Source organism: Carassius auratus, chromosome 6 (genome assembly GCF_003368295.1).
Source record: "Carassius auratus strain Wakin chromosome 6, ASM336829v1, whole genome shotgun sequence".
NCBI lineage: Eukaryota > Metazoa > Chordata > Actinopteri > Cypriniformes > Cyprinidae > Carassius > Carassius auratus.
In genome coordinates, this window is record NC_039248.1 from 18483890 (window position 1) to 18511454 (window position 27565).

The following is a 27565-nucleotide window of genomic DNA, read 5'->3' on the forward strand; positions in this document are numbered from 1 at the left end:
TTTCTTTGTCTTCGCATCTGTGCGACTTTAGGAGAAACCATTAGAATTTACAGAATTAAAACGATGACATAATCTTTTCTTTTTGTCCACAATACTTCAGTCAACCCTCTTCTCTGAATGAGTGAATAAACCAAAAACAGCCGGACTTGAGGTTCAAAATACACTTTTACATTTTTAAAAGGGCCCTGAGTCCTAACTTAAGGGTACAAGTGTATATACCAATGCATTCAAAACAAAGATTAAATGTAAAAACGAAGCACTTGCATAACAATAACTGAAAATGGCCTATCAAAATTAGCATTTAAACTTTCATGAACAGGTCATCTCTTTAGAACATGGTTGTGGTAGTTTGACTGACAAAATTGACAACATAATTGTTCTAACCTATTGTATTGAGTAACCACGTTCAGTCTGAATATAATTCATGCAAATAATTTTCAGATCCTTTGTAGTTCAACTGAAAAGATTGAAGTGTTCTGAAATCTGGATTGTATATCATCTGCAGACTAGAGCAGGGGTTTTCATCATTTCTGTTGCCAAGTGATTCCTAAATTTTCCCTGTCAAAGTGATGTATATTTTCATGTATAAGGAAATGTTATCGCTGTACTAAAGCAAAAGCAACTTATACAAATATTATTTACAGTATTTACTTTGTATTAGGTTCAGAACTTTTTTTTCAAACCTGGACTGTGAGTAAAATAAAATTGATCATTTCTGACCAATCTTTAGAAATCATAAAAAATTAATTACAAATCAAATATATATATATGATTAATTGTTAAATATTTCTAAATTTGTTAACTTTAGACTGCCATAAAATAAATTTTGTTTTAAAAAAATGCGTCAAAAACAGGTCATCTGTCTCAGTTCGAAAACCTCTGGACTAGACAGCCTGATTGTCTCAGTTTCCCGAACAAGAATCCGCAGGAAGAATTAAAATTTGGCGCTTTCTTTTGGCAGTGGAGGACATGCATTAGCAGAGGCAGTATCTCTCTGCAGCCTAAGCTTTTATAATTTGGGACCGAGTCAAGATTGGGTAATGTAACAAAACAAGGTGCCACAAAGGCTATATTGACAGTACTCTGCAAATGGAGGCCAGAAATAAAAATATATAATTACATTAGGCAAATCATGGATGCTCTGATACCAGTCTCTTGTTCATATCTCATTTGTTCTGTATAAGAACAATAACTTAGTTCTATATATCATTATGAGTCCTTCGTGTGAGATATCTTCTTCCAAAGTAGAGTTTTGAGGTTGTTGAGAATCAAGGAATGTTCCATTTCCATCTGTTCGCTTGCACCTTTGAGAGCAATGCAGGCATACAACTGTTTGTCCAGTTCATCTTTAATGTCTGATGGTGCACCATACAGAAGATAGTCCTTCAGTGTGCTACACACTTTTGCCAGATTAGGCTGTGTGACCTCCGTAGTGCAGCGGTGCTTTGTGAGGTCACAGGAAGTGAGGCAGTCCCGTCCATACATACAGTCACTGTCCTCTTCACACCTCTTTTCACGCATCACTTTCTGGAAAGCAACTTCGGGAACAATACGCCTTGCATCTACCACCTTTATATCATGGCGCTCTGTGTAACCAAACCCTGTAGCACTTACATCGCACATGAGGAAACTTCCAAATGTGCCGTGGAAGAGATCTTCAACGAGCTCAAACAGACCAATGGCTATCTTAGCCTTGCGAGGCCATGATGGGGCAGCCCACTGGTCGATACTCCGTCGCAGACTAGCTGGCATCCACAGCTCTACCATCCATGGAAGGCTGATGCCATAGAGTGGTACGTAAGGCACCTTCTCCATCACATACAAGTCCCCACAGAAGCCCAGCAGTCTGGGAGTGTGCTCTCGCTCCTGTAGCACTATGGAGAGCAGGAAATCATTCAGCTGCAATAAAGCCCAAGCTGAATGTGCTTCTGACAGGGAGATCTGTCCATCCCTGTTGCTGTCTGCAACTCCAAGTACAAGGGTCACCAAATCTGCTAAGTTGGCTTGGTCTCCTGCTTTTGCCTGCAAGGGGAAAAGGTGCCATTGTAATGAATTAATAATAGTTGAAGATATGTCTTAGTATATACAAGTTCTTCCAGTCTATGAAAATAACTTTCTTCATGCCTAGTTCATGGAGAATAGATAATGCATGTTTTACATAAATTTAAAGGTTAAAAAAGGGTTAAAACTAAACAAATTATTTTCAACAACTTCAGACCTTCAGCTCACATACATACACAAGTGCAGATGTTTTAACATTTTTTAATTAAAATGATTAAAAATTCAAATATTTTATTTAATACTACTAATGTTTTTATTTTATATTATTATTATTATTATTATTTATAATATTAATGTCTCAAACAAATATTTACTAGACAAAAATGTGCTAGCCCACCTGTAGCCCCCCACAAACAGAGAATATTTCAGCATAGGAAAAGCAGATGATTTAATAATTATATTTAATAGAATACATTTGCATGATCATCACAGCCCCAAAGATTTGCAATATGCCACAGAATATGTTTAAACATTCCTGCAGCCTAATAGATTATTAAAATTACAAAGTTATAACAAAATCTGCCAGGAGCTGGTCTGAGCAAACTCAGGTCTTATTCTGCTGGATCTATCTACAGCTTTTGACAATGTCAATCATCTGATCCTCCTGCTGCCCTCTCATCACTGAGCATCACAGGGATTCAACTTCACTGTTTGAATCCTATCTAACTAGTATGTATTTCAGGGTGGCTTGGTGGACGGGAAGTATCCAAAGCACATCAGCTGGTCACTGGCATTCCTCAGGGGTCCGTTCTTGGTCCCCCTCCTCTTCTTCTTAAACACTACATCACTGGGACCCATCATACATGTCTTCTCAGCATACCATTGCTATGCTGATGACACAAAGCTCTATCTCTCCTTCCAACCAGATGATCCAACAGTAGCAGCACGGATCTCAGGCTGCTTGGCGGACATCTTGGCATGGATGAAAGAAATTAGCCTACAGCTCAACCAGGCAAAGACTGTGCTTCTTGTTATCCCTGGCATTCCGACTCTACAGTTTGATTTCAACATCCAGCTATGTTCAATTACCCCATCAACTTCGGTCAGAAATCTTGGTGTAATCTTTGATGACCAGCTGACCTTCAAAGACCACATTCCAAAGATTGCTCGATCTTGCAGGTTTGAATTGGACAACACCAGAAAGATCAGGCCCTTTCTAACAGAGCATGCTGCACAATTTATTGTCCAGGCCCTTTTCATTTCTAGGCTGGACTACTGCAATGCTCTTCTGGCTGGACTTCCATCAAGTACAATCAAACCTCTACAAATGATTCAGAATGCAGCAGCATGACTGGTCTTCAACAAGCCCAAAAGAGCCCATGTTACACCTCTCCATCTCCTTGCACTGGCTACCGGTTGCGGCTCGCATTTGTCAGCATTTGACCTCCTGTAGTTTGTCTCCGTGCCTCTAGAGGTCTCCTGTGTTCCCTTCTGTCTTTGTTCTTCTTTGGCTACTCTTGTTAGCGTTATCCAGGTCACCTGTGCCTTGTTTCCCTTAGAGTATTTTAGCTGAGTCTTTCCCTTGTTTGACACTTGGTTTTTGAGTCCAGGCTGCATGCTACCAGCTCTGTATTTTCAAGTCCTTCCAAGTTTTCCCATGCTACCTCAAGTAAGGCGTTCCTAGTTATTTGATTGTTCACATGCTCTAGTTTTGTTTTCTCCCCTCGTGGAGTTTTTATTTTCCCTTGTGGTTTTGTTTTCCCATTATCTCTCTTGTTATTAATTCCTCTGTCTGAGAAGAACTTTTGTTGGATTTTTTTGGCTTCCAATGTCCTTTTTTTTCAATAAACCAATATTGCTTGGAGTACTGCCTTGAGTATTTCAATTGGGTCCAACACCTCAGCCTCTGTGGCCTAGTGGCAGATCTCTCAACCACCACACCAGAGATCCGAGTTCTAGCCCGGCCCGTGACAGAAAAACCAAGTCACTCATGGACCCAGAAACACTCAGTTCCAAGGACCTATTGGCAGTGATTGCTCAACATGCTCTACATTAAGGAGTCCTTGGCAGCCGGTATCATCCGTGCCTCAACATCCCCAGCTGGGGCAGGTTTCTTCTTTGTTCAGAAGAAAGACGGGGGTCTTAGGCCTTGTATTGATTACCGGGGCCTCAACAAGATCACGATTCGAAATCGATACCCCCTACCGCTCATGGCCACTGCCTTTGAACTGCTTCAAGGAGCCTCTGTTTTCACTAAACTGGATCTCCGCAATGCTTACCATCTTGTGCGGATCCGGCAGGGAGACGAATGGAAGACTGCCTTCAACACCCCCACAGGCCACTACGAATATCTCGTAATGCCGTTCGGACTCACCAATGCCCCCGCAGTATTCCAAGCACTAATTAATGATGTCCTCCGGGATCTTCTTAATCAATTCGTCTTTGTATACCTTGACGATATTCTCATTTTCTCAAAGTCACTGGAGGAGCATGAGGGGCATGTAAGCAGGGTTCTCCAGAGACTCCTTGATAATCACCTCTACGTTAAGCCAGAGAAGTGTGAATTTCATGTTACCCAGGCTCAGTTTCTCGGATTCATTGTCACTCCTGGCCACCTGGAGATGGACCCTAAGAAGGTAGAGGCGATCCACAACTGGCCCATACCTACTAAGGTGAAGGAGGTACAACGTTTCATTGGCTTTGCAAATTTCTACCGGAAGTTCATTAAGAATTTCAGCTCTGTTGTTGCCCCCTTGACAGCACTTACTAAGGGAGGAGGTACCAAGGTTCAGTGGGGCCCGGAGGCAGCGGGGGCCTTCGAAGATCTCAAGCGCCGTTTTACTTCCGCTCCTATTCTTCTGATCCCTGACCCAGACAGACCTTTTGTGGTGGAGGTGGATGCCTCAGAGGTGGGGGTTGGGGCCATCCTGTCGCAGAGAGGTACAGATGGAAAGTTACACCCTTGCGCCTTCATGTCTCGTCGCCTCTCGGATGCCGAGCGCAACTACCACGTGGGGGATCGTGAGTTGCTCGCAGTTAAACTGGCCTTGGAGGAGTGGCGCCACTGGCTCGAGGGGGCCCAGCACCCTTTCCAGGTTCTCACGGACCACAAAAACCTGGAGTATCTCCAGCAGGCTAAGCGGTTGAATCCTCGGCAAGCTAGGTGGTCACTGTTTTTTAATCGATTCCAGTTTCTCCTATCTTACAGACCTGGCACCAAGAACATCAAGCCAGATGCCCTGTCTCGAGCCTACTCCCCTGACACCCAAGAGAAGAATTTGACTCCAATAATTCCGAGGTCTAGTATCGTCGCGCCCCTTCAGTGGGAACTGGAAAGAACGGTGCGAGAGGCCCTTGCCCATGAGCCTGATCCAGGTGGTGGTCCCCCTGGATGCCTGTTCGTTCCTCAAGTGGCCCGATCCCGGGTCTTGCAGTGGGCTCATGAGTCTCCCTTGACTTGCCATCCTGGAAGTGCCCGCACCCTTGACTTTCTCCAGAGGCGGTTTTGGTGGCCATCCATCAAGAAGGACGTTAAAGTCTATGTGGAGGCCTGCTCCGTATGCAACCAAGGAAAGTCTGCACATCAGCGACCTCAGGGGCTGCTCCATCCCTTACCTATTCCCCGCAGGCCATGGTCCCATCTCTCTCTGGACTTTGTTACCGGGCTTCCGCCATCCAAGGGCAATACAGTCATCCTGGTGGTTGTAGACCGGTTCTCCAAAGCGGCCCGGTTCATTCCCCTGCCCAAGCTGCCTTCAGCCAAGGAGACTGCGGAGCTCCTCATGAACCATGTCTTCCGCATATTCGGTATTCCCCTGGACATTGTCTCTGACCGAGGTCCCCAGTTCTCGGCCCGGTTCTGGGGAGCCTTCTGCAGGCTGATTGGGGCAACGGCCAGCCTATCGTCTGGGTTCCATCCGGAGTCTAATGGCCAGACAGAACGTATTAATCAGGACCTGGAGACCACCCTACGGTGTATGGCGGCTAACAATCCCACGTCTTGGGCCACCTATATTATTTGGGCTGAATATGCCCACAACACCCTCCAGTCCTCAGCTACTGGACTATCCCCCTTTGAATGCCAGTTTGGATATACCCCTCCATTATTCCCAGAGGAAGAGGCGCAAGTTGGTGTTCCCTCGGCCCAACGCTTTGTCCAACGCTGTCGGCTTACGTGGAGGAAGGCCAGACGTACCCTCCTTCGAACTTCCCAGAGATACCAAGTTCAGGCTAATCGTCGCCGTCGGACAGCCCCCAACTTTCGAGCTGGTCAAAGAGTTTGGCTATCTACTAAGCACCTGCCCCTCCGGGTCGAATCCAAGAAACTCTCCCAGAAATACATCGGGCCTTTTCGCATAGCAAGGAAAGTTAACCCTGTTTCTTATCGTTTATTTCTCCCTCGTTCCCTTAGAATTAACCCCACGTTTCATGTCTCTTTACTAAAACCTGTCTTGTCTTCTCCGTTTGCTCCCCCGCACAGGCCCCCTCCACCTCCCAGGATCATCAACGGCCAGCCAGCCTACACAGTGCGCCGGATACTGGACTCCCGGAGGGTCCAGAACTCATTACAATATCTGGTGGACTGGGAGGGCTACGGGCCAGAGGAGCGCTCCTGGGTTCCAGCCAGAGACATCCTTGACCCAAGTTTGATCCGGGAGTTTCACACCCGGAGGCCCGGGTGTTCTGGAAGGAACGTCAGGAGCCGTTCCTAGAGGAGGGGGTCCTGTCAGCATTTGACCTCCTGTAGTTTGTCTCCGTGCCTCTAGAGGTCTCCTGTGTTCCCTTCTGTCTTTGTTCTTCTTTGGCTACTCTTGTTAGCGTTATCCAGGTCACCTGTGCCTTGTTTCCCTTAGAGTATTTTAGCTGAGTCTTTCCCTTGTTTGACACTTGGTTTTTGAGTCCAGGCTGCATGCTACCAGCTCTGTATTTTCAAGTCCTTCCAAGTTTTCCCATGCTACCTCAAGTAAGGCGTTCCTAGTTATTTGATTGTTCACATGCTCTAGTTTTGTTTTCTCCCCTCGTGGAGTTTTTATTTTCCCTTGTGGTTTTGTTTTCCCATTATCTCTCTTGTTATTAATTCCTCTGTCTGAGAAGAACTTTTGTTGGATTTTTTTGGCTTCCAATGTCCTTTTTTTTCAATAAACCAATATTGCTTGGAGTACTGCCTTGAGTATTTCAATTGGGTCCAACACCTCAGCCTCTGTGGCCTAGTGGCAGATCTCTCAACCACCACACCAGAGATCCGAGTTCTAGCCCGGCCCGTGACAGCATTAAGTTTAAAACATTGATGCTTGCATAGAACAACCACAGGCTCAGCACCCACCTACTTCAACTTACTATTATGAAATTACATCCCCTCCAGATTTCTGAGATCTACAAGTGAGCGACGCCTCGTGGTACCATCATAGAGGCTCAAAATTACTTTCCAGAACATTCTCGTTCACTATTCCTGGCTGGTGAAATGATCATCCCACTCCATCCGGAGTGCTGAATCCCTGACAATTTTCAACCGACAAATGAAAACTCATCACTTTCAACACTACTTGACTTCATCCTAAATTTATTAAAAAATTTATAATAATAATATTTGTCTTTCTCTGTATTTATTCCTTCCCTTTCTAGTTTGTACTTATTTGGAAGTTGAACAATGCCTGAAACTTGGTTTTACGAGCACGTCCTGTGTCTGATGACTGTTAAGAATAATCGCTTTATGTATTCCCTAATTGTAAGTCGCTTTGGATAAAAGCATCTGAAAAATTACTAAATATTAATGTAAATGTTAAAAGCACCGTTTTTAAAAGCATATAACATTAAAGCAATATTGTATTTCAGTACAGCATGGGATTTGAGACCTTTAGATGGTTGAAAACCATCTCTTTGAACTTCTCCATTGATGTCCCTTTGGTTGGCCTGTTAAATGAGGCGTATTCTTTTCGGGGCTCCAGTTCTGTACCCAAATCGTAATGAGGGTCCTCCTCCATCTGGCACTTTATGATTCCTTCCATATCCCCCCAACTGCCAGAATATACCTAAACAAAGAAAGTAGCAAGAAAGAGAGAGCGGATGTATTTTATTCATCCTTACTCTCATGATACTGTGCATGCAAATAAATGTATGTGCAGACCCAGATAATCAAAAGCATGGTTCAGTAGACAACATTTTTTAAAAGATCAAACAAGTATTACAGTGTTATATTAAGAAGCAACAACAATCTGCTGTGTCTGACCTGATTGCCGGGTTTGGCAGATAGACACTTTCCCAAATAAAGAGTGTCCTTCTCACACAAGCTGCTGCAGGCTGAACCATCGATCACCCCCTTCTGGTATTTATCGCACTGGAAGACATGAAGAAACACATACATCCGAATATACGCTGCATTATCCCTTTTTATTCCACAACACAGTACTCCCCAAAGATTGCCTGATCCATTTCTTTAGCCAGTTTCTCTTTCGTAATCACTCTCCTCTAGATGTCTCCCTTTAGTAAATAATGTGTGCAAAGAGGATTCAACAGCTGTAGAGGTGCACCCAGTAATTTTGTTTCCTCTTTAAAAATCAAATATATATATATACACAGCATCGACTCAGCATTAAAATGTTGTGCTATTTTGTTCAACAATTACTTAACATCTAGCTAAGAACTTAAAACTCACAATAGAGTTCTTGCACTCATGTCCACGGCACAACTCTGTGTATGAAGAGTATTCCACATACACTACCCAGCTTCCCACGAAAACAGCCAACCAGGAAAAAAACAGGTACTTCATGTGTAGGTAGGAGAACCGGGCCTGTGCACAAACAAAGAGACAATGTAACCATGCAGACAAATGCTTTCCTTTTACAAAATATCTCCAAATATTAACTGAAAAACCTAAAAAGGTTTTGTTGATATTCATATTGGTATAATTTTTCATTATTAAACGATTTATAATAGATGCTGAAAACTTTGACAGTTACAGACTATGCAGTGAAGGTTTGATTTTAGTACTACACTCTTTAAAATAAAGGTGCTTCACAATGCCAAAGAATAACCTTTTTGTCTAAATGGTTCCATAAAGAACCATTAACATAAGAGATGGTTCTTTAAAGAACCTTTGACTGAATGGTTCTTTATGGAACCAAAAATGGTTCCTCTATGGTTTTGCTGTGAAGAACCTTTTAAGCACCTTTATTTTTTTTAAGAGTGTAGACAAATTTGAAGATGCTAATGTGTGCTGATTATGTGCCGATACAGTTTGCTGGAGGTTCTTCTGCGATGGTGGCAATAAGGGGCAGGACTGCTAAAAACCAGATGAAAGCAACATAGCTTAGTGAAAAGACGTTTCAAAAATCTAGTTTTAAGTTCCACATGTTCAGTACAGTTTCTGTAAGAATTTTTTGTATTAATCATAGCTTTCTATTTCAGCACAATGCTAAACTGTATGCATTGATTACTTGCGTAACTGAACAATATCATTTATTTAATAGATTTAACCTATCAGGTACTAAACCCAGGAAAATTCTATCATCTTTTATTTATGTGTGACCTTTTAAAGCCCAGAACAGTAGGAAACTATCATCTTGACAGCCACACAGGATGTGATCCACTATAAATAGCCCCCTCAGAATTTGAAATATAATTTTCTTCTGATTTTTAAAACACAACAATTTATCACAAACTTATGATGCAAAATAATATAAATAAATAAATATATATATATATATATATATATATATATATATATATATATATATATATATATATATTTTTTTTTTTTTTTTTTTTTTTTTTAAATCCTGACCATTTTGCTTCAGTGGTTGAGTCTTTTACAGTCATTTTTGTATTAATTTTTTTCCTGTTGGCAGAACTTCCTCTGGACATTAGAATCAAAGCCGTCTAATGCATGTTACAGCTTCATCTTCAAAATAATTGCAAATTTTAAAAGAGATGTACCGTCAGGACTTAGAAAGAGATTCCAAATGAGGTCCTGGAGTCAAAGCTCGCCTGAAACTACAAGCAAACATTTGCGTGAGCGGGGTAGCACACTGACAGCTAATTTCAGCAACACTGAAATCCCTCTGTAGTCTCACTTTTCCTCGTCTGCCAAATCGGAGCTGATAGAACTTCTCCTCCTGTGATGAGGAGGAGGAATGGGCCTTGTAGCTGAGCCTGATAGCCTGCAGTAGCTCCATGAGAAACACTGTAGATCTGGTGTCTATTGTTTTGTGTTTTAGGAAGCACTTTGTGTATAGCAGTTGTTTGCCGAGCACTTTATCACCTGTATTCAGAGTTTAAGTTGATCATCATGCAAACACCTTCACCCAGGTCAACAAGAGCAAAAACAAACAACTAAGGAAGAAGACGGCAATGTGTCGTGCTAATATGACAGATGAAAAGAACATCTCCACTAACAGAACTGAAAAATAGAGCTACAGTAATATGACTGGATTACCATGGATTTTAAATCAGATAAATAAGAAAGTGCAATTCCCACATTAAAGCCGAATAATGAAGGCCATGAGGTGATGTAAAATATAGTGACTATGACTGTTATTTAGTTGGAACTGGAAAACACAGTTTCTCAGTGCAAAGCAAACCTCAGAGGAACAGTTTGCTGAACTTTGCTCGGTTCAGTGCAAACAGCCATACTGCTTGCAAAATTTATAAGAAATGCTAAATTATTAATCGCAGCAATTGCAGCCATATATCTCTTTATTAATGTAGCTAGTGTTTAACCATTGTGTGTATGATAGACCTAACCAGCACAGTACAATCATTAAGTAGAGAGAGGTCACATGATGGTATAGATATTAATATACTGTACGAGTTTTTAGGTTCAGTCTCAAGTTCAGATGTTCTCCTGGTGATCTGTACATATAACTTTTATCTTCTGTTTCAACGAAATCATTTATTATTTATTCTGTGCTTGAGTGCGAATGAGGTCAACATTGCTAAATGTGTTTGCAGACCCACTTTATATGAGCAGGCATTAACTACTATGTACTTATATAAAAAATAAGTCAAATGTACTTATTGTGTTTATATTGTATTGCAAAACATGGTAGCACTTTATTTTACTGTCCTGTTCCTCATGTACATACTACATACTTATTATAGTAATTACAATAACTAGGTAATAACTAGGTACTAACCCTGAACCTACCCCTAAACCTAACCCTATCCCATGTAGTTACCTTGTATTACAGTACTTTCTTTGGTAGGTATACAGTAAGGATATGTAAGTACACATACAGTAATATAAAGTGCTACCCAAGGGGGTACAGGGGTCTTATGATTAGATTTATATGTTTCCTTTCTCTTTGGAGAGTTAAAAGCTTTTGGTGCATAAAGAAGATCTGTAAAGTTGCAAAGACTAAAATCTCAAATCCAAAGAGATATTCTTTATAAAAGTTAAGAGTCAACTATGCCTACCTAAAACAGCTCGTTCTTACACACCCCTACATGTCTTCGTCAGGATGTGGGAAGATTTGCATAATGCCGCCCAAATGTTCACGCAAGAAACAAGGGGTAACTTTCATTCTCGCTGTTGCAGCTGCAACTACTTTGTTTGACCTTCCAAAAGAGGACACAACTAGAAATCGGTGGTAAGGTTGTATGTACAACACTGTCCCAGAACAGTTCAACCCAAATATTCCATAATGCCAGTGTCAGTTTCTATAAAGTGGTGCAATTCCAACTTTGCAAGGACAGTCTGGCACTTCTGGAAATACGTTGTCATATTTAAAGAATTTGCCACTGATGATTAAAACTCAATTATTGATTGGTTTTATTTTTAAGCAGCGCAATATGCAACACAATGTGTAAAAAGACATTATAAGTCATTATAATCATGCAAGAAATGGCTAGTTTATAATGGGTTTTATTGTTTTTGTCTTGCCATGCAGGGATACGGCAACACAGTATTGTAAGGGGCATAACATTTACGTCACACGCTTGAGGATTTCGGCCAATCACATCACACTGGATAGCTGGCCAGTCAGCATACACCTCGCTTTTCAGAATGATGAGCTTTGTAAAATTTTACGCGTTTCAGCAAGGCGGGGAAAAGAACATTCTGTGGAAAATAATGTGCTTTTTGAACCTTGAACGGCAAAAACGGCAAAAAAATTGCATTACAAATACACAAAATAATGTTCTTTTTAGCAATAATGTCATATGACTCCTTTAAAGTGTAAGGGATGGGTCAACATTGTAATTAAATTTATGATTACAGATGTAATTACATACAGGTATTATTTCATATAAGAGCATTGTAAAACATTTATGCACCCAATAAGTGCATTATATCAACTCATTCATTTAAATGTAAGTAGTACATACAGTACATAGTTAAGGCTACCTAATATAAAGTGGAACCATGTTTGCTTACTTCACTTAAATCTATATATCACTGTGCTGGTGAGGTACTTTGTGTGTAAACACTGAATTGCAAAATTGTATTAGACCAATAAATCATCATTTCAAAATGGCCAAGAATTGCATTAGCTAATAACTTAGCTGACTGACATAAATAAATAAAAATAGCACACTGTTTGTGTCAGATCAGCTTGATCTAATCATATTTTCTGTTCTAAGTATATTTATTGATTTTTTTTTCATAAATTCTGTTAAGATGTTTATATAATCATTGATTATATTATAGTGTAAAATAGCCCACATGCAAAGCTATCAAATAATATATACACACAACATATATGTATTTATTTATACTTTTTACAGAGAGCGAGAGTGAGATTGTAGTGATTATATATAATAGAGGCACACAGTTGATGATGGTTAATGATGCTCCCATTTGCCCTGCAATCTTTAATTGCTCTAGAGTGAATGATCTCATACCATATCAGTAATAGTTGCCAATTATGCATACTGCAAGAGCTTAGCCGACAAATAACAGACCTCATGGAGCCTCTTATTCTCTCTTTTAGTGATGATGAGACATGAGTTTGACAGTGATGGACTTTCCTTTTCTTTTCAGTCAATATTGCTTATGGCACAGTATACGAGCTCTCCAGTTTCTCTCTTGCACTGACATTTTATCTCAGAGAACATCCAAATTTCTAACTAACAGTAAGCCTCTTTTAATCAGCCTCCAATTTCATGGTACAAGCCTGAGTAAGATTTAATCTGCCCTCTATTTTGATCAGGTAAATCCAGTTATTTTCAGAGCCTGGAGACGTACAAACACCAATATCCTACCCCGAGCTGATCTAAACCAATAACCAAAATGCCAATAATATAAAGTAGATTGATTTCAAGTCCCGACTGGCTGGACCAAACCTCAATCTCTGAACTGCCCCTCTAGCTTCCAATTGAAATTTTGGTCAGGTCCAGAGAGTCTAGTGTGGCTACAGCCCGCAGAACTGAGATTATCTGTGTTTTTTTTTTTTACTACTCATTTTGAAATGAGGTCCTTAGTCCCCCTATCATTGGTCTTATCCGTTAGTCTGCCTCTAATTTAATCTGATACCTCTCTCTCTTACACTGTCTCTTTCTTCAGTGGCTCCCCTTAATGACAGGCCATCACTCCCTCTTCGCTTCAGGCACTCAGCGAGATGCAATTCTGCCATTTCCATCTGAGAATCCATCTTACTCTACTCTTTAAATCTCATGCCCTTCAGGGTCTCTCCCCCCTCACCACCATCTCAAACTCACTGCCTCACTAAGCCAGGATGACAGGCATTAGAGAGTTGTGGCAGGTCAGCGTCCTGTACAGCCTTTCATACCTTGCAAGGCCCAGAGGAGCTGTCACCATGGCAATCGCCTGACAGAATGCTCAGTTTTGTAGGCAGCCAGTCTTCCCCAACCCCAAAGTCAAGGTTTGGGAGAAGAGGTTCATTCATCAAACCTAAATCAGTTTCCTGCTTTCACAGTCTCTCATCACTGAATTCCTCCCACTGCCATCCTCTTCTTCTTATTTGGCTGATGTCTGTTGGCTTAAAAGTTTAAAACGATTTAAAAGCTTTACAATTCTTATAATTTGATTTCAAATAAAGAATCTTTAATCTACGTAACAGTATTACTTATTACTTAGTATTATACTTAATATATATATATATGTATATATAGATAGATGGATATATATATATATATATATATATATATATATATATATATATATATACATACATATATATGGAAATATGTATCTACTATGTGTGTGTGTGTGTGTGTGAAACACATAAAAATACAATATATTATATACATATTTCCAATTAAAATATAATACAACTTCTCAAATTTTCTATATTATTTCATTATTACTGAATGGATATCTGTATTGATTAGTAATAAAATAATAAATAATTATTAATATTTCTCAAGGTTGAAGCATCAGTTATTTAAAGGGATAGATCACTCAAAAATAATTACGCTAAATGCCGAAGAACAAAAATCATGCAGGTTTAGAACGTCTTGAGGATGAGTAATTGATGACAGCATTTTCATTTTGGGGTGAAGTAAACCTTTAAGAATCTTCCATTGAGAGAAAAAAAAGCAACAGTAAGCCACACCTCTACATGGTAGTACCCCAATATCAATTTCCAAAAAATAAATTCAGCCTCAAAAGGCACCACTTCCTCAGAATGACCCATTTCTCTTCAGCACGATTCACAAAACTCAGCTGCAGCTGCAGGTAATTCGTTTAATGTCTCCAGTTAGCGCTATGCATATTTCTGATCTTCTCACATGCTCATTATGTTCTCACATACTGCTGTAAACTGCGAATACACTCACATCTTGTATAATGAGAAAAGAGCTAAGAAAGCCTGACAAAGACTTCCCAAAGATAACGAGAGCAGAGATGATCAAATCAGTCAGTCCACAAACATAATTAAAACAGTTAATCCGATCAAGTCTTATCTTCCAGGAATACATAACCTTGTTGCTATGAAAAACAAGATTTACCCATTATGCCCTGGAAAAACTTGGTAAAATGTACCCGAAATCAAGTTAAACGGTTATTTGTATTTTTTTTTTTCAGCGAGACAACACAAATAACGTTCTGCTTCTTGCGTATCAAGCAGTAGCTCATATATCAAACAGAGGGAGTTTGATATATAGCTTTTTAGTTTGCCACTCGGGATGATGGGTCTCCCCCTTGTGACAGGAAGTGTTTCCATGGCAGCACTTTGAATTAACAGAGGATCGCTGTGTCAGAAAGCTCTTGTAGTTTAGTAGACTGAGATCATGCTGGTCAGTGGACACATGTCTGTATGTGTCAAACAGTATTTGGATGCTCTGCTGCTGTGAACTCACAGGCGATGTGGCAGAGACGGTGTGAAAAATTCAGCAGCGACCCCCACATCACTCTCAGCTCTCAGGCGAACTGAAGACTGTGTGGAATTTCAATCACAAGACGGAGAGAAAAGTCCACATAAGGCTCTGCACAACATGAGTCTGTGGCTCAGCCTTTTATGGGGGAGTAGATACGGCATAGAGGCGCAAACATTTTATTATGCATGTGTGGAGGATGAGAGCCACGTTAGGACCAATGCACTTCATTACAACTTCCATTTAATACTTTGGAGAGCTCTGTTATTATAAGTATTGGCTTTAAGAACATGGTCCTGTCTATCGGCACTTTGAGGTACACTAAGAGCCTTAATTAGGTCGCTAATTGATGATGTGTTAGTACATCGTCACTGAAATGGGTAAATGGTAAATAAGAGTGTCCAAATAAAAAAAAGGAAATATCTATTCTATAAATGCACTTTTTGTATTGATGTTTTGTTACAATTTATTGATTAATGTTGTGTAACCATCTTGAACACATAAAAAATATATTTTGAATTTTTTTACATTTAATCTTTACAATAAAAAGCATCTTTACAAGATTATGAATCAATGAATAAATATTATTACATTTTTGTATATTTGCATCATGTGAAATTTTAGAAACAGAGCAAATTTTTTCATGTCATTAATAGTTTATCAGTTTTTTTTTAAAGACTGACTAATCTAATCTTGACATACAGTCATGAGGGTCTGCAGACAATCTCTCTATATCTTTTCCTTTTTTTTTTTTTTTTTGCACCACAAATTTAATGTCAACACATGACTTTGTTGCTCATACCAAGATTTTGAGAAGCAGTTAGCAAAGTAGATTTTTTTTATATATATAAGATTACACCAACTAACTCAGTATACATGTAACATTTTTCATATCTATTTTTTTAAATGCATGTTTAATCATAATGTCATGTCTCAATCTGACAGGGTGAAACAGCCGACTTTTCTCTAGTGATTTATGCTGAACATCTTCAATCATTTAGTATTGCCCTTCCTTACAACTGACTGCAGGCTTGAATTCAGATCTGTCATCTAATCAACAAACAATATATATATATATATATATATATATATATATATATATATATATATATATATATATATATATATATATATATATATATATATATATATATATATATATATATTATTTTCTGATAATATTTTTTACCCGGATGTACATCACGATATAGAAGCAAATATTTGTTGATACTTTCCATTTCTACTTTGCAACTTTTTTGTCTTGCTTCAATAATTTCATTCTCAATATTCCATTTTTATAACAGTTTCTGAATATCAATTTTTGATTAAAAAAAAAAAAAAACAATAAAAAAAAACAATCAAGAAATGTCTTTTTAATTTAGAATTTGTATAAATGTGTATTTAAAGTTAAACTCTATAATGGTGGATTTGTTTCTTACAAACATGCATCTTTTCACTTCTCAAGATGTTCATTTAGTATTGTGGATTGCTTGTGGATTATTGTGATGATTATAATCAGCTGTTTGAACTCATTCAGAAAATACAAACTTCAACTTTAAATGTACAACTAAAAGCTTACTGTCTGTTTCTTTGCTGCCCTCCCATGAGTCTGTCTTCACCTCGATATGCACTCAAGCGTGTATGCACAAAAGTCTGTTTAAACCAGTAAGTACTCCAATCGTTTGGCTCACTGAGACATGCTGTAATGCTCATTGCCAAAATGCATTGTATTCCAGATCGATCCTCTTGTAACAAATGTATCCCTGCTCCATTACAAGTGCAGCACTTCGCAAACAAAGCAACCCCACACCTGACCTTTTCAGTCAATGCAGAGAGACATTCATTTCAACTCAGCTAATGTGGCATGTTCATCCTAAGGCCAACATCAGCCATCACCAAAGGGAGAGCCAAACAGAAGTAGGTAATGAGAGGTTATTGATTGAGGCTTTGTGTCTGCTTTTCATTAGTGGCTGAGTGAGTGAAGACCAGTGGCTGTGGAAAAGGTGGGCAGAGACAGTGGTATCCCAATGACCCTCAAAGGCTTTCATCTAACGTTTTAATCAGAACTGTTCTACAGACATGCAGGGTAAGTCTACATCTTCAAAGAACCACTGCTATTCTCAAAGCTACATTCAACCCACTGCTGACCAGCATGAGAATAAGTGAATCAGGGTCTTAGAATGTTAGTCAGGTTTTTGGGGGGGATTTTGCTGTCCGATATAGTTGCACTATCAGTCAAAAACAGTCCTTTGCAAGGCGTGCATCACATTGTGACAGGACAAAAGTACTGAAATGCTAAACAAACTGTAAAGGGATGCAGTTTTTTTTAAATGTGTTTAAAAAAAAAAAAAAAAAAATATATATATATATATATATATATATATATATATATATATATATATATATATATATATATATATATATATATATATATATCAGTTTATACATATCAAAATCTTTTTTTTTTTTTTTTGGCTTTGCTGTGTTCTCTTAATATTACTTTTTTACATCCTATGGGACCATTACAATTTAGTCAGAGAAGACAAAGGAGCAAATGCTACAGACAATCAGAGCACTCGAAATATATTTTTTTGCTATTATTTCTATATAATAGACAGTACTGTTAAAAAGTTTGGGTCTGATTAAAAAAATAAAAATAGTTTCTAATAGGTCTCTAATGCTCATTGAAGCTGCATTTATTTGATCAAAAATTCAGTTTTTTTGTGAAATATTATTACAATAAAAAATATATATTTTCTATTTTAGCATATTTTAAATGTAATTTATTCTTGCCATGACAAAGCTGAATTTTCAGCAGCCATTACTTGAGTCTTCAGGGTAACACAATCCTTCAGAAATCATTCTAATGTGATTTAGGTCAATTTAATGCATCGTTATTAAATAAAATAATTGATATTTGCAAAATTAGTAAAAAAGTCAATAATATTAAAAAAAAAAAGTTTAGTTTGGGAACCAATTTTCATGAATTCTAATAAGTAACTAGATAATAGTAAGAATTGGTCCCTAAACTAAAGTGTTACCAAAAAAAAAATGAAAAAATACAATTTACCCTGGTTCTCTGTGACTGGGCAGGTCAGGTTTCTGAATACCAAAAAGTCACCACTGACATGCAAATGTGGACAGTTATATGTCATAATATATTTATCTAGCTAATTTTTTAAAGTTACATGCCATTCTTGTAGTTTAGATTCAATAGATGGTCTATTTCTAGCGGGATGAGACGTTTTGAGTTCTGCAAGATCAAGATAAATGTATGATATCTGAAGGGCCCCTTTAAACCATTTACCAAAACGTATCACAAAACTGAAGTAAATGGATCCGCTATCACTTGTTTTCTTGAATCATCTGAATAAGCAATAAACCATTTTGTTTCTGGAATATGACTGAAGATTAATCTGCCAAAGGCTGAAATGTAAATGTGAACGTAAAATATTACGCTGTCTCCCCTAAGGGTTTGACAGCTTGTTTGGTTTGACAGCAGTGTCTCTATTCTGTAGGAGATGAACCACAGAGGGGCCAACACTTGATAGGTCCTCAGAAGCTTACAATGTTATCAACCTCCTATAGCAAACAGCTTCAAGCATTACTCTTTACTCTCCAAAAGCCTATGATTTCAGGTACTCTGCAAAAATGTTCCATTTATAATAAGGGCATGTCTGTTGCTTTTAATCCTCAAGCCCCTCAGTGGCTTGTGCGAGATGATAGGACGGAAGAAGCGGATCAAGTGGGGGAGAATTTTTGCACTGACACTTGTTTTCATAGCTTGCTCTCGACTCATCCATAATTCATGATCATAAAGCGATTTCTTGCTGCCTTCTCCCTAATGCCCCCCTCCCCTTCAGACCAATGAATGACGGGTAGATGGAGAAAGCACCAAAAAGAGCAGGGAAAAGTGACAAAGACAGACCGAGAGTGAGAGAAAGATGGCTGCTGTCATGCATGAACTCAAAAACAAAAAGGCTTTTTAATGACCTGAAATGTAGAGAAAACATTTACATGAAAATTCTCTCTCTAAAGGAAATATATGGTATGAAGAACAAGAAAAGGCTTCTCTGGTGCATTCTGGGTGTGATGTGAGATAGTGTTAGTTCCTGCTCTGTTTCTCTCTCTTCCTCCCTCTGTTTCTCTGCTCCCAAGAGGCAGCGTTCTGATGGAAGCAGACGTCACACAGGCACTGCAGGTCTAATTTGACTCATCTCTGTGAGAACAACCAGCAATCAGGAACCCCATCCCGTTTCTCTCACTCCTGTTGCCCCACGGGACACATTCATCTACACACTGACTCAACACTGCAATGGTCCAAAATGTTTACATCAACCTAACGCTGGGACTCAGGAAGGGTGGTAAAAGTATAGTTCAACACGAATTCACATGAAAAAAAACCCCACATGATTAATGTGCAATGACGATCAGTTGCTCCTTGTTCCACTGCGCAGTGATGTGTGACTCCAAAAGCAACAAATAATCTAGACATAGAAATATTTTGTTCACTGTATCACAAGCTGTCGTTTCAAAGCAGCTGCTCTTTTACGAGATGGAAAAACCTACGTCACGAATGTTTCTACTGTTTTTTTTTTTTCACATAGTGTTTCCACACAGGGATCAGATTAAATACATTTTAAATCCTAATAATTATCAAACATGCTTGAAATTGTCAGAAATGTTTTGTTGTGTTTTCTCCCATGTGCTCCCTGTGACCCAGTTTTTTCCCTTTTGTTGATATGTCTTTGAATTCACCTTTGTCTTGTAATTACCCTTCGTTAAGCCCTGTATTTAAAGTGTTGTCTGTCCCGTGTTTCCTTTTCTGATGTTAAACGTCATTCTGTACCTGAATTTCTCTCCGTGTGGTACTATGTGTGTCTCCTGTCTGCCCTGTGTTTCCTGCAGTTTTGGTTCATTAAAGACTGTGACCTGTGACAGAACCGGACAACACCGGACCTACAAAAAAAGCAAAAGTGTGAAAAGAAAAGTGTTTTTTTCCCCATGAATCCCCTCGCCGCTTTGTTCACCTCCCTAGTCTGTAAGCACCTGCCTTTCTTGGGAGTATGCGGTTGAGTTTAGCCAGCTTGTGGTTTCAATGTCGTACAATGATGCTGAACTCACTGTTCTGGATCGGGGCTAATTACCACCACCCCATCATGTCTGGAGAGCATCTATCCCTGATCTAGAGCACAGCCAGACCCAGAGCAAAGCCCACCAATGACAGAGAGCACAAACCCGCCACAACCGTTGAGCTATTGCCAAACGGAGCGATATAGCTGAGGATCGCCACGGAGCCGGAGCTGCAAGTAACGACAGACCAGGTGCTAGAGCCGGCTACAACACCTGCCATGAGTGAAAAGACCGTAAGATCGCAGAGAGAAACTCTTCCAAGTGCACCATGGCAAAGGGTGAACGTATTGTGGATCTGGGACTGTGGAACTCGAAAGAGAGTAAATGGTCTTATTTGCCAACCTGCTCCCTCTCCGACCTCCTTCGCCTTAGCCCTGTATCTCTCCTGTTCCCATGTCTGGCCTAGAAAGGAGGCTCAGAAATGCCCACCCACCCTCCAGCTACTGCCAGTCTCTATTGTTGGCATGGCTGGAGGATACCTTGCCTCCGCATCCAGCGTCTGAGTACCAAACTCCGCCTCGACCCTTCGACCCAGCGGCTCCACCCTGGCACCTAGCTGCCTCTTCTCTGCTGTGACCCAACAGTTGACTGGCTCCACCGGGATCCCTCGTCCCTCTGTCTCTGCCTTGGTTCGTCGTCGGTCATCCATTACCTCGGGACTCCTCTGGCTGCGCCTCGTCTCTTCGTCTCTCAGGCTCTGTAAGGCTCCTCTTTCCCTTCGGCTCCTCCTCAGTCCTCTGTCACTCCGGCGCCACCAAGGACTTCCGGATCCCCACCTCCGCCTCGGTCGCCTGAGTTAACTGCCCCGCCTTGGCCCTCTGGATTCTCCTTGTTGTCCTGCCTCAGGCTCCTCCACCACCTGCTCCACCACTGTCGGTCGGCCCCCTGGAGTCTTCAGCCCTTCCTCCACCATTGCTTCTCCCTCTGTCAGCTCCAATGTGGGTTGCCATTATGGCTGTGGCCTGGGTCCTGCCTGGCTCCAAACCCGCCCGTCCTTCTGTTGTATCTATGGCGCAAGGACGCATCTTTCGGGAGCGGGTGATATATCAGGAATATGGACCTGTTTTGTTGTGTTTTCTCCCATGTGCTCCCCGTGACCCAGTTTTTTCCCCATAGATGCTTTGTCTTTAAATTCACCAGTGTCTTGTAATTAACCCTTGTTATGCCCTGTATTTAAAGTGTTATCTGTCCCATGATTCCTTTTCTGACATTAAACGTCATTCTGCACCTGAATGTCTTTCCTTGTGGTTGTACTGCCCAACACAGCAGACCTGTGACAGAAAAAAACATGAGATGACATATATATATATATATATATATATATATATATATATATATATATACTGTATATATATATATATATATATATATATATATATATATATATATATATATATATATATATATATATATATATTAGAATAATATTTTTAATGTGTATGTAATATATTTATATATGTCAATTAATTAAAAAATATATTTTAAATATAAGGAAAAATGCAATTGGATAAGTATTAACTTACTTTTCAGAGAGATTTAGAGAATTGGACTCAGGTGAAATACATTGTACATTGTACATCATCTTAATGATCAATAATTTTTGATTTAATACCCTAAAATAATTCACCACAATAATATATTATGCACTCAAACTGTCTTCCTGCTGTCCTCGTAATATATATTTGATATTTTTAAACATAACCTCATTTAGCATGTGACACAGTTCCTCTAGGTTGGACTGGAAGCAAAGAGGACCAACCTGACACTCATAGTAAATAGGAGACCTGTTTTTTTATTCCCAAAAGAACAAATTAGAGGAGAATGGTCGTCTGACTTACAGAACCCTAAATGGTGCTGAAATATGGCCAAAAAGAGGACAAGGTTTCTTGTTTACGACAAAACAGGTGAATACCTGTAGGATAAACTCTAAAAAACAGTGTACACAGAAACTAAGCAGGCACATACTGTATGTAAATAGGCACTCTGGAGGCCATGAAATTTTAAAGTTCTTTTCTGATGCACTAAAATCCTTTTTTAAAAGCATCCATGATCTTGTTTCATCAAATTATTTCTAGATTTAGCATTCCTCTGCTCATACCACATCATGATATCATACGGTTTTATCCAAAATAATAGAACTGAGTCATACTGAGTCAGCCAAATAACATGATGGACATATCTTGAAGCATTTCTTTTATGTTGCTTGATAAAACCAAATCACTGCTTGCGATGCACGGAACTGCAATGCTGTATATTTGGATTCTTATGATTAACACCAAAATAGATGATTCTTTGTCATACACTTGCATATGAAAAGTGTCATGAAACTAATCCAGGGTGAGAATTGAGTGAAGAAACGTATCTTCCTACGGGACCAGAGACCAGAACTCTACAATACACTGCAGTGGGGTAACTGTGTCATTTTGTATTGGGCTGCTCATATTACTTTCCCGCTTGTCCTTGATAACTGAAAGTTTGTCTGGACTTTCTGTCTGAATGTTCCCTATGGAGTCTTTTCTGAATGTCCTCATTTCCTCATGACTGGGTGGTCACAATGATTTAGTCCCCAACCTTTGCAAAAAAAGGGTTTTAAAACCAGTCTCAAGAAAACCTGCACAATAGTAGCTTATCACAGAAGACATCTGAGTCTATGAAAAGCCTTTCCAGGAAAAGAACAGATCTATTAACAATTGTTAGTAATTAAATCTTTATAATGGTTTCATCTGTTTTTGAAAAACGTTTTATAACCATTGAGTAAAAGGCATAATATAAGTCATAAAAGCTAAAAAGCTTTTAAATATATTTTTCATGTTGAAAAACATTTATACTAATTCCACAAATATGGTTAAATTATCTGCTTTTTACACAGTTATGAAGGTATTGGGCCCTCTGACATCATTTCCTGATTTATGGTTCTTTCAATGCATGTTGTTTGTACGACTTTGATTTTGAAGAAATGTATTTTTAATCACGTTTTTCTTCAATATGATATCAAGACAGTCTGTCACTGAAATATTTAATGTTATGGTCCCCCCATAATTTAAAAATGTATATATATATATTTAATTATCCGATTTAATTATCGTTCTTCTAAATGTTTCTGTAACTTGAGAACACTAATAAAAAGCAAAAGCAAAGCATAAACCTGTGTTCACATATATTATATTTATCTGGATCTTAGTCCATCTTAGTTATCTTGTGGGGACCCTGTATCTGAAATATGTGAATCATGCCTCTGACTGAGAAAAATGTAGAACAGAAAAACACACCTCCTAAACAATTACTATTGTGTCCCGAAGCATTTAGTCTCAGTAACCTCGTGAATTTTATCAGGCAAGCTATTCTAATTCCTTCCATATAATGTATGAAAGCATAATGCTGTTTTTTTATAATAAATTCTCTGAGCGCATGACTTCTAAATAGAATGCCTCATGTAGATAAAATAAAGCATTCTATTCAGAGTTCATCCATTTAGAGAAGACAGTATAGCTCCAGAGGCCAAAGTATCACAGCAGATGCTTTGGGCAGATAAACAGATTTATAATATAATACGCCTCCTATAAAAATGAAATCTGCTCAGAGAGCATCAGGATTTAAGAGAGATGTTGTTATTTGAACTATATTTAAAATAAATAAAAGAAATGAAAGTGAAGTCTTATTCACAAAGAACAGCCATCATTGCTTCAGTCTAAAATAGAGTGGAAGGACCAGGGCAAAGCAGTGATTATCTAGATTCATTTTGCTCATAAAACGTCTCATATCTCACGTTCACTCTCTCCATCAGTCTTTCAGTTGAGCAAGCACACAGCAGAGAGTAAGCCAGACTCTGGGTGAGAGGACAGTCAGAGCTGAGGAAGTCTCTAAGCTGCTGAAAGCAAGCAAGATTATGGTCTTCAGAAAATACACAAAATGCTGCCATCCTAGTCTGAATCACTCATGCCTCACACCACAACACCGATGCCATTTTCTTTATTTTGAGGGATGTGAAAAATATTACTGTTTACCACAGGTTTCACCTTGTAGCACGAGACTTCTTCAGCTAAAAAAAAGTGTTTATTTTACACAGACAACATGCACTGAAAAAATAAAATCTGTAAAAATTGGGCACAATGTACCATATTAATATTAAAGAATTTTCCATATATATATATTACAGGTGTTTAACCTGTAATTTGCACTTCATTGTGTTGTGTTTTAGAGTAAACAGAAATGTCTGTTAAAATGAATGGATAATGTCCTTTAAAAAAAAAAAAAAATGCTTTTATTTATGTATTTATTCCCGAACTATCAGCTATTCACAAACTGAAGAGTGAGGAAACCAAAGAATGAGAAAGGAAAAAAACAAAAAAACAAAACATATAAATATATATAAATCTATACATACATTAAAGTGTGTGTGTGTGTGTGTAAAAAATGTGTGATAAATGCAATTACCAGTCAAGTTCATATTCAATTTCTTCTGATAATGTGTGTAGGTCCTGCTAATCTGTGATATTTCAAGCCTACATATCTACATGGTTTAAAAGCCTTTATACTTTGCTGCCAATAAATGCTAACAAATATTCATATGAGCATAAACAGGTTGTTTTTTATGATCCAGTGAATGTGATTTTATAACATTTCATAAGTAGCCCACATGTAAAAAACAAACAAACAAAAAAACACAAACATTGTCATACATTGCATACCTTAACATTTTTTAAAAAAGTTTTGTCAATTCAATATATGTGCAATTAGTGCATATTTCTTAAACCTTCTACATGTCAAGGGTGGAAATAGTAAAGGCATGAATAGCCGTCACATCCTAAAGGCATATTGGGCTCTGTGGGAACACTTCTGCAATTACACCAGTTCGCACATTCACTGCTGTTATGTATTTAAATATATCCTTTTGAATTATTCGTTTAATATTTCACATCAAAACTTTGCAGAAGCCTTATTGAAGACTCCCACAAGTAGACTAATGTAGCAGTTCAAATAGGTTTGTTATTCTCTTGAGTTAAATACATGAGCTTGTATTGACGTTGCTCAGTATTAATAGAAGTGTAAAATGAGGTCGTCAGTCTTTGACGCACATGAACACAGCGCCCCGATGAGTTTGGGAATTCATGGTTTATATTTTACATTACATTCTTGACAGGTAAGCTAAGAGAAATGTTTTCAGCAGGACTATAAAAATGTTATACAGCAGCGCGGTTGCTACAGCAACAACTGACCCGACGATGGATAAAACGCAGCAACATCAGTTCATCCATCACATCCTTGAAATCCACCGGAGAAAAGCAACGGATACAGTTGCAAAAATGGCATTTCGGTATTTTTTTGTAGGCTAATGCATAGGTAAAAAAAAAATGTTGAAAAGAGCCGCTCGATGCATTCAGTCGTTGTATTAAAGCTAGTTAGACGGAGGAAAGCTTATTAAGGAAGAGATGATGCCTTCAAAAACTTCAGAGTGCAGACGGGATAACAGCTTCCCCCCTCGTCCATTCAAATCTCACACACAAATGATTCCAAATACACAGATGGCTAAAGCGAAACACTTATGAACAAGTTGCATGCGATGCGTTTTCGCGTCTTACCTGGATATAAACGGGTCGCTTCAGCCAGATCCACGGTGTCAGACCTCGTGCCATGATTGAAACACCACATTTCACAGCACTAACCTACCACAAATACATCATCAGTGCACGGCGAAAGCTATTTAAAGAATGACAAAACACAAATTACAGCAAACAATGTCCTTTACCAAGCCAAGGTCTTTCTCGCCATGGGGAGAGAGGATGATGAAGAGTAGTGAGGCTCCTCAGACGCCGCACCTCGCGCGCGACGACCAACATCTGCGCTCACATCCACTGATGAGAAAGAGCACGCGCACCACACTCACGATTTACGACAAACCCGATTAACTCTGAGGAAGTTTGTGCACGTTAACAGGGCTTTGGTTCTGTTCGTGTCGGATAAGAAGGTTCAGGCAGGTGGACTTATGTTAGTGGTCAGTATTTTTCTCCAAATAAGGTCTCTGTTTATTCCACAAAAATCTCGCCTTTCTAAACATTTCACAATGAATAAACACATACACTAAACGGAACAGGCCTATAACTTACTATTAGGGTTTGCACACGCTATTAAAATTAAATCTATTAAAATTTAAAGTAACAAGTATAAATTGCCTTAAAAAAAAATAATAATATATATAGTCAAATCATACATTTTTAGTTTTGTTCTCCTATTAATATTTTGTTTAATAAGAAATTATTTACAATTTGAGTGTATTGATCTACTAAAAACAACATTTTTATTTAACAAAAAAGAAGAATTTGTCCATGTCCCTTGAATGGTTGTTTTATGTATTATTTATCATTATATATATAACATGCAAACAAAAAACTGCATCCAAATCAGTTTTCTCCAAATAATAAAAAATGCATGTGCAAAGTTTCTTTAAAAACACATGGTTTACATAAAATCTTTTATGTATTTATCATTTGAAAGCAAACAAATAATCATGTTTAGGAAAGGGACATCATACCTTTCAGAAAATATAATTTGCATCTTAATTTTGCAATGAAAACTTATTAAACGGTAACATATATGTCCATGACAGGGTGGATATGTCTTATGGTTTATGTTTCGAGTAATGGCTCATAATTATTGAAAAAAAAAAGCTCAGCTAATATGTTTTTATAGTACTTGAGTGTCTACTATTTAGTACATGACATAAAGTGAATAGAAAATTAAAACCAACATTTTTGAGTATTGTGAGGTTTTGAAAGGCACTCTATGGTGATATTACTGGCCATACAATTTACCATAAACAATTTTTACATTTTTTTTTTACAGTGCACAGCTAAAATCAAAGGTGGCTTTAAAATTTTTGCATGTTGCTGATTTTTGTGTCTATAACATTACATATGTTTATTGTAATACTGTATGTTGAGAAAAACAGCAGTCAGAATATATTTTGGAAAAAATCCTGCCAGACAGAACCCAATAGATTTAATCTTATTCAACAAAATGTCCGCCAACAGCTAACATTATAATAAAATGTTAGTAGATGTTTACTGTCAGCTCTCACAAATATTGGGATGCTGGTGGTGGTGCACAGAGACTTTACACATTTTCACACTTCAAGACACATAAAATGGAAAACAGAAAAGAAATA

At 38.5% G+C, this 27565-nt stretch overlaps 1 pseudogene; it reads right to left on the bottom strand.

The window, feature by feature from the left end:
- Positions 1–76: 76 nt before the first annotated feature.
- On the bottom strand, positions 77–26366 carry LOC113099344 (protein FAM69A-like; annotated as a pseudogene).
- Positions 26367–27565: the final 1199 nt, after the last annotated feature.